We start from the raw sequence: 8,560 nt of genomic DNA, 5'->3' as shown, positions 1-8,560 counted from the left end.
TTCAGACCAATGCGCAGAGACTGAAGGGCTCTTTGCTAAGAATGCCAACAGACTGAAACAAAATACATATGTAGGAAAGAAAGCAAGGGTGAGAGGGAAGAGCTTGGCAGAAGGGAAAGCTTTTGGTGATTTGGTGGTATGTGAAAGAAACTGGGCAGCCTCCCACTGAACTACATCTTTCCATCTGCCCTGTCCCCTCTCATCAGCACACAGGGCCCATCCACTCCTCCCCTGGGTAAAGCATTTGGAGAGCAGCAGGAAAACTGCAGTAGCTCAGTCAGTAGGATTCAGGGACTGGGAAGCAGGAAATTGGCTTGCAAAACTGTGACTCCACCTAGAGAAAGGATGACTGGAGATATGGAAGGGAGTTGCCTCACCCATAACAACACCTCTATCCCCAGAGATGCCAGGATTTAAGCAGGACATGCAGGAAGCTACCCTGTAAAGGCTGACAGAGCCTCTCAGTGTGAGTTAACCCTTCCTCAGGTAACGTTCAGTCACTGCCAGTCTCCCCCAAGGACAGGGTTCCTATTACTTTTGTATTTTTAAGAGGCTCCCAGGCAGCACAATTTGCAATGAAAATCACAAAGCTTTACATGACTTTGGTGATGCCATCAATCACTTTCCTTCTCTGAAGCTGCTTTAAAGCTGTCAGTGGGCCTGTACAGTAACTGAAGCATATGGAGATGGAGTGGGTGCACAAGAAATAGCTGAGCTTTAATTTGGAATGCAGATGCATCTGTGCTGGGGGCTATTTTAGTTTATCTAATCTACCCTAATTGCACATGATAACAGACACAGCAAATCTGTGCCTCAAGGAACTCACAACACTCCAAGATTACATGCAAGACTCCCACAGCAACCAAAGGAGACCCTGACAAGGTCAGCAAAGGTATGCACGAGATCCTCAGTGCATCAAAAGCTCACCAAACCATCTCTGCCAGCTGCCAGCTGATATTTTTATGGCCCTTTTAAACAAATCAGCTTCCTGTTCTCTGAAAAACAGCCAACTGATTGTTGATACCACCTCATCTACCACCACTACAGCAGTGTAGGGAAGACATTATTTCTTTGTAAGCAAAACCAACTTTGAGTGGGGAAAAAAAGGGAAAAATAAAACACCAGGCTGGACAATGACAGAACTGAATTAGACCTCTGGGTGACAAAATTAAGTCCCCATGCACACACTTCTTGTGGTCTGTAACCAGCCCAGCTTTGGCTGTGCAGTCCTGGGAACAGGGAACTGAGAGCAGGAAAGCTCCATCTGACATTTCAGACTGAAGATCAAATTCAATGTGTTACATAATCCTTTCTAGAGAGCCTTCCTTCAGAAACAGTGTTCTCATTTAAAATCTCTCATCCAGAGATACTCCGGGAGAGAAAGAAAAACTTCTCTACTGTAAAATCTTGCCTTTTTTCTTTTCTTTTTTTTTTTTTTTTCATAATATCAAGGCTATGGGCACTATAAAACAAAGAGAAGATGGATTTGATTAGTTATTTTCCAGGACACATCCTAAGAAAACAAGAAGAGAATGGTTTATATCAGAAAGATCAAAGTATTGCCCTTTATTTCTTAGGATGTACAAACTGGAAAATGGAGAGAGAAGGAGTACCTTTGCTTCCACTAGGTTTTAAGTCAGAAATGTCATAGATGGAAATTCAGAATCCTCACTGATTTACTTTCACAGCTCTCCCAGGTGTCTTCACACCATTATTTGTGATCCAGATTTTTGTGTAACACTCTGGAATTCATCAGAGACCAGTCTGAAATAGTCACAAGGCAGCCAAGCTGTCTCAAGATGCCTCACTAGAATTCAAACCTACATGCTGCACCAGAACTCCTAGAAGGCTTTACAGCCTTCTGCCATATTATCAGCCAGGCTGAGAGGGGAAGTAGACACTCCAAAAGGGACAGCCACCCTCTGAGTAGACCTGGACAGACTGGTAGAAAGTTTTTTAAGGTGCTGGGTCATCTCATCTAAACTGTGTTCCTGCTTAGAAACGTTGGACCAGGTGGTCCTTGAGGACCCCTCCAAATTGGCATTCTATGATTTTATTACTCTTTTCTTTCTATTTAAGAGAATCAACTGTATCTGCCAGTTCAATGAAGAACAAGTCTAGTTTTCCTCTTTCTGCATTTCCATCATTATTGAAACCCCTCTTGGATTCATCTACATTTTTCCCCCCACCATCCTCACAAAGAAGGCCATGGTCCTCTAATTTCTTACCCACAATATGGCCTCAATGTTATTTCTTACCATGAAAGGAGAAGATTCATGGTGAACTCTTTATTTCAGATGAGGACAGCTTCTTCTTGTTCATGGACTAAGTCCATACTAACAAAGAGCAGCCCAGTAGCCTAGCAGAGAAATAAAAAATTATTAGAATGACAAAAATGCACTGTTCTTGTATCATGCCCAGATGACTAATAATTGTGAACAAGGCTGTTAAAAGTCCATAAATATTTAATAGGGTTAATTGCCATATTCTCCTAGTGCTGAGGACTCCCACCTGGAGTGGTTAAATGCTTTTATGCCTTTAGAACTTGGGGTTCTAAAGTTACCCTCCTTTTGCCAGCAACATTCACAAGCAAGCTAAGAATTGAAGCCCCTCTTTGTTTCAGGGAGGGTGTACTGCAGACCCTGAGGACTTCATAAAATCCCTTGGTACTTCAGAGCATTGTCCTTGCTTGTCACTGGCACTTTGAAACACTGTCCTTGAAGAGCTTCAAGTGCTGGCTCACTGATGCACAGTCCTGGCTCACAACCTCTAATCAGCTTTCAGAGACATAATCAGAATTTACAGTGGAAATCACTGCACCAACCAGACAGCCAAAAATCTCCGTTTGCATTTTAAAAAGCCCCCAAAGTGCCTGTCCTTGGCTCCTGAAAATTAACCACAGCTGTTGCTAAAAACTAGTCCAATTCCACAGGAAACCCACGGAACTGGCATCTTGAAAACAGTAATGAGCTTCCCCAAGCAACTTTTAATCATGATCCCTCAAGCAGCGTGGAGCCAAAGCGGATGCAGAGTCCATTTTCCAGGCAGCCCTCATCATATTTCCCTTTGCTGCCTCCTCCACTGTCCCTCACTCACTGGTCTCTCCAGCGTGCAGTGGTCACAAAAGGACCCAGAGAAACTTTCTAATGGGATTTAAAAAGAAAAAACATCCCATTTCAACCTACTTCAGGTACATGGCCCATGAACAACTGTGCAGCAGTTTATGCACAGGTACTCACTGGTTTCCCAGAAATATCGGGCCAAATTCTGTAAGTAATTGGAACCTTATGCAACTCTTGACTCTAGTGAGAACAAAAGACAGGTGTTTTGTAAATTATCACAGATTGTCTCATTAAAATAGACCCAGTTTGGGGGTGCACTGTGACAGCTTTGTACAGCTTACATAAAAGGTCCAGCAGCACCATAACCAGGCACAAGAGGCTCATCAGTGTTACAGGGTGGAGTCAGTATGCAATCAAAGGAAAGCAAAAACAGCCAAGGTTTCCTCCAATCCAGAAAATCCCCATAGCTCTCACCTCCAAGGAGTATTTAACAACATGCACAAGTTAGACTGCCCTGATGTAGGCCAAGTAAAGGGCCCAGAGCATGGCTGTGATAAAAATTGCCTAATAAAAACTCTGTTATCCAAGATGGTCTTTCCTTTGAGGAAGATTTGCTTATTCTTTGCTAAAGGAAGTCATTGCTTCATGGTCACAAAAAGAAGTGAAATTACTCACCCTACAAAGTTACACTGTGCCTTCCTTCAGCACTGAACAGGCTTTCTGTCTGAATTCTACTTGCCAATTTCTACATTTGTTATTTTTTTTTTTACCTGCAGCTGTCACGCTATGCTTGGCCTGCCAATTCCTGAGAAGTAGCTGGAATTTTTTCAATATGCATGTACAGCCTTCTATCTCATTAGTAGGTAAAAAAAGTTCTGTCCTTACTCCAAATGAAGCATCAGGGAGCTAAGGATTTTGTAAGACACAAAGGACATGGCCTCTCCATCCATTACATAGTGTTCCTTGGGCTTTAAAAACCAGTCCAGGTGTCATAACTAATTATATTTCAACCTAACCAGTTGTTTTGATTAAATATGATGGAGCATAACAACTAAACCCATGGGACAGGAAGATGTAGTAAATTTAATTTACATTACACATGTGAGTTTAAGGGTAACTTCTACACCCTTTAGCTTTTCAACATGAATCTTCAAAGGGCAGAGGCAGTAGGAGTTCAGCTTGATAGCCTATTTCCTGAGAACATATAAAAATAAGTCTTTAATATTGTTTTCTCTATTTATCAGTTTGTTGAAGATGTTTTTAAAGCATTCCACTTCCCCATAATTCAGAAAGAAAAGCTCCCTATGTACACCTGAAACCACATCAAGCTTACAGAAAATAATTAGTGAAATTTTCACATGGGCAGCACTGACTTCTGACACCAACGAATTGTATCACTTCCAGAGACAACAGGAGCTTCACAAATTGAGAGGTGTCATGGTAATATCTGTCTTGGCATTTAACCAATGTGCAGCTACACATATCACACTGACAGGTATGTGGATCTTGGATGAATAATTGTGATAGCTGCACCACATGCTTCCAGTCAGGCTGGCAGCACACAAGTGTATACACGACATAATCAGTCTAAGACAATCTTTAAAACACAATTGTTACTTTTTCTTAAAACCAGATGTAGTTGCAGCCTTTTGGTGCTGGTACATGTGCTAGATGGACTTCCTAGACACAGACAGGTGCTGGAAATGTTGCCTCATTTCTTCCCACATGCTCTGGGACTGTTTGGAATTCCAGTGCTGGAGAGATTACATCACTGTAAGGCATCACCTAATTTGAAATAAAATCATGCCAGACATCTTTTCATTATCACTTTAAGAGAGCTTGTGGGATCTTTTGGGGATTAATAAACAATAAAGGGGGTAGTGGTATTATGCCTTCCAAAGCATAAATAATAAATTATAAATTTTTCATAAAAAACCCCCAAAGCAAAACAAACAAAAAAAACCCAACCAAAAACCAGCTCAGGTGTAATTATGTTAAGCAGCTTCAAGAATTAAAATAGCCCAATTACACAATAGCTCCCATTGCATAAGGATGGGAGGGGAAAAGTAAATATATTTAATTAATATGGATATTTGGGAAGCATATTTTAAGACTATGAATCTTCCCCTTGAGTCTGCTAAAAACCAAGAACGAAGTTAATCCTTCAAGCAATTCTGGTTAACCCAAAGGAGTTACATGTGAGTTGGTATTGGTCTTGTATTCTGACTAAAATGGCTCAATTTTATGATTAACTTTGTCATGCAATCATCCACAGACTTTGCAGGTGGCTTAAAATAAATTTGGCTTAAATACAGCACATCAGCTGTAACAGTGAAGTAAGTCAATTCTCTTGTGATTTCTCAAATGAAATTAGAAGCAAGAAGCCTACAGTGAAGAGGAGATTCAAGGGAAACAGTGAAGTCAAATTAAAATACTTACCTATTACCTTGTGCTTCTTCTACCACCACATAAGATGAGTGGAACTGGAACTTAAATCACAAGTCAGGACTCAGCAGATTACCATTTTTAACAGCTCAGCATCTGAACTATCATTCAAAAATTCTGAAATGCCAGTCAACAGATTAAAAATCTTTTCGTGTAGACATGTATCAAAGACAGAGACATCCACCCGAATTTTGGTTACATAAAAACAGTTAGACATTTTTTGTGAATTACTATGCAACAATAAAAACCTCACTTCTGAAAGAGGTTTAGAAACTGATCCAAGCACAGTCAAACAAGAGTCCCTTACTTTCAGTAGTCTTTGGATCAGTCACTGATTTATTTATCAGCATCTAGTTATGAAGACCATAAGGGTGCCAACTGCCTCGTTATATTAAATATAGATCAACAAAAAATAGCCCTGTGATTCTCATTTCCTCCATGTTGAGGAAACAGATTATCTTGAGCAAAGTAATTAGCTGGTGAGTGTAACTATTGATTTCTAAAGAATAACGTCTGGTTTTGAACATTTTTCTGCATCTCATGCCAAGCCCCATGGAGATATTTTATATGAGATACTATTCAAAAGCTGTAAGTCTGCTAAATTAAACATGGGGCTCTGGGGTCTTGGAAAATTAAGTGTGGCAAAATCAGAGCCTTTTACCTATAAGGCTTAGTGAAAATAAGCAGCTACAAAGCACACTGCACTTCATTGTTTGGAGTTCTTCACCCTATTACTAAATTTAAGCCAGCACTTGGGTTTATAGCTTCTTTCCACAGATTTCACATTTCTCATCTTATTTTCAATTCTGGTTCAAACTGGAACCTTTTTCTGTGCCCTTTTCTAATGAGAGCTAAGAATACCTTTTCCCTTAGCATGTTATCAGTATTCCTGCTCTGGTTGATGGTAGTCTCTGTTTTCTTACGACCCTTTGAAGCTAAGTTCTGCTCCTTAATTTCTGACATTCACTTTGTTTTGCTTTCACCTCAAAGAAACTCCAGATGCTTGAAAAGCTATTTGGAATAATGACATTTAGGTGAACCAGTTGTTCACCTTACTGTTCTTTTTGGTCTTCCATAGACACAGAGACCTCTGTGGTTAGATTTGTTCAGTTCTGTGAAGCAGTCCACTCTTCCTACTCTGGAAATAGTTCAGCCACGCTCTACCCTGATTTCAAAGCCAGGTACAGAGACACATTTCCCAGCAAGTATCACAGTCACCTCATTCCCAACCAGTTAATATTTTATTCCAATACTTTTTTGAAGTTTTCTCTGGCTAAATAATTAAGTTTACTGATAAAGATACTTTACAGCAGTTGTAAAATATGCCAGCAGAGGACAACTTCATTGTGGTCTTTCTGTTTTTCAAAGACATGGTATTCTGGGCATTAAAAAGAATTATAATACATTGTTTCTTTGTGTAAGAAAAGGGAAAAAAAACTCTCTCCAGTATATTAATTCAAGATTCAGATATCACTTAAATCCCACTTAAGACCTCAGGTCAAGGTAAATTTTACCCTTGAAGAGCTACAGAGCTACACAGAAGTAATGAGTTTCTTTCTTTTGTCCCATTTGAGAAAAAGTCTATTTCATTGTGCACCAGGAGAAATCCTGAGATGTGACCTTCAAATCACAAGTGGCCCCAAATAATAATAATAAAAAAAATTAAAAATTAAGATTCACGGACTGCAGGAAAGAGTATTTTTTGGCAGTCAGAGTATGATTATGACAGATAGTCTGCAAGTGTACCTTTGCAGCACTGTTCTTTGGTATAATAATTACCACTCCTTTGTTGGCTATCACCATCACTACAAGTATCTGTCAGCACTGAAAGTCCTACAGCAGGAAATGGTGTAGTTTTCCTAGTCCCTGTCCCACCAATGGTTTTTCTCCTTTGCTGTATCCATATCTTAAAGACAAAAACATTTATCTTTTGCTCTCTCTGGAAACAGGAACCAAACTAGTTTTCTCAGCTCAGATTTTGTACAGATAAGAAGGAAATCACAAATTCTGTCAGATAAACACACAATCACCTGTATTCTACCATTTTCTCAATTATTACTTTGTCTTCTGAATGAATACAAACCAAAACATTATGCATTGCCTAGGATGAAGAGGAATCAAGAGGAACAAGGTCTTGAGCTTGTCTCTAGAAATCTAGCAAGTGCCTTTCCTAGAGGAATTTTACAATATAAGGCATGCTCACCTGTCCTCCAGTAATCTCCAGAAATTTTCATGTTGCTCTCATCTTGTCACTGGCACTGAACTGCTCAGCTAAAGAACTCAGTCTGCTGTGACATCCATTTACTCTTCTCTGGAGGATGAAGCCAGATACCACAAACCTTATGACTCATGACTTGTGTTGTTGAGCAAGTACTGTTCTTAATTTTCTTATTTTCTTCCCAATTTAATTTTCTTCTCCATTTGCAAAGAACAATTATCTAAATTGAAAAAGTTGTTACCAAATAATAACAAAGTGACAGTAAACAACAAACACTGTAGCATAAGCTTACCTTGAAGTTAATATGCACCATTCCATCTAGGTGGGTAACATATGTGGATGACCAGAAAAGGGAAGGCTTCAACATTAAGGAGCAGAATGGTAATTATTTAAAAAGCAATCAAGTCTAATGAAAAAAGTTTCCTATTATTGGATGTCTTATAAATATGTATTGGGCACCATTAACAGCTGTGGTAAAAGAGCTGTGTACAACCCAACAGATGCTGGGTGTCATGCTTTTATCTTTCTAGACTGCCTACCTTGGTGTGCCTGAGATACCCTTCTGGGAACTCAAAAGTACAGTTCACCTTCATGTGCAAAATACAAGCAAATACATCATTTTGCTGTATTCTTCTCTAAATCATTGTGGGGGGTTTTTTATTGTTTTTTTGGTGTTTTTCTTTCCCTTGGAAGCCGTGTCAAATTGTTTTCATTATTAGCTGATGGAAACAAGGAGACTGTCTTTCCATTACACTGCCATGCACATCTCACCTAATTCAAATTATTTCCTTTCGTATCATGACTCAAGTGCTGTTTAGCCACTTCATTCAGGAAA

General features: G+C 39.5%; 1 long non-coding RNA gene across 1 annotated transcript; it reads right to left on the bottom strand.

Annotated features, from left to right (window-relative positions):
• Positions 1-2,268: 2,268 nt before the first annotated feature.
• On the bottom strand, positions 2,269-8,344 carry LOC139800251 (uncharacterized). Its single transcript, XR_011727684.1, has 3 exons — positions 8,018-8,344; positions 7,711-7,945; positions 2,269-2,359 (listed from the first exon to the last, which is right to left on the bottom strand). It is a non-coding gene; the product is annotated as an uncharacterized lncRNA (long non-coding RNA).
• Positions 8,345-8,560: the final 216 nt, after the last annotated feature.

Source organism: Heliangelus exortis, chromosome 10 (genome assembly GCF_036169615.1).
Source record: "Heliangelus exortis chromosome 10, bHelExo1.hap1, whole genome shotgun sequence".
NCBI classification, from domain to species: Eukaryota; Metazoa; Chordata; class Aves; order Apodiformes; family Trochilidae; genus Heliangelus; species Heliangelus exortis.
This window is presented reverse-complemented; position numbering and strand designations above follow the sequence as displayed.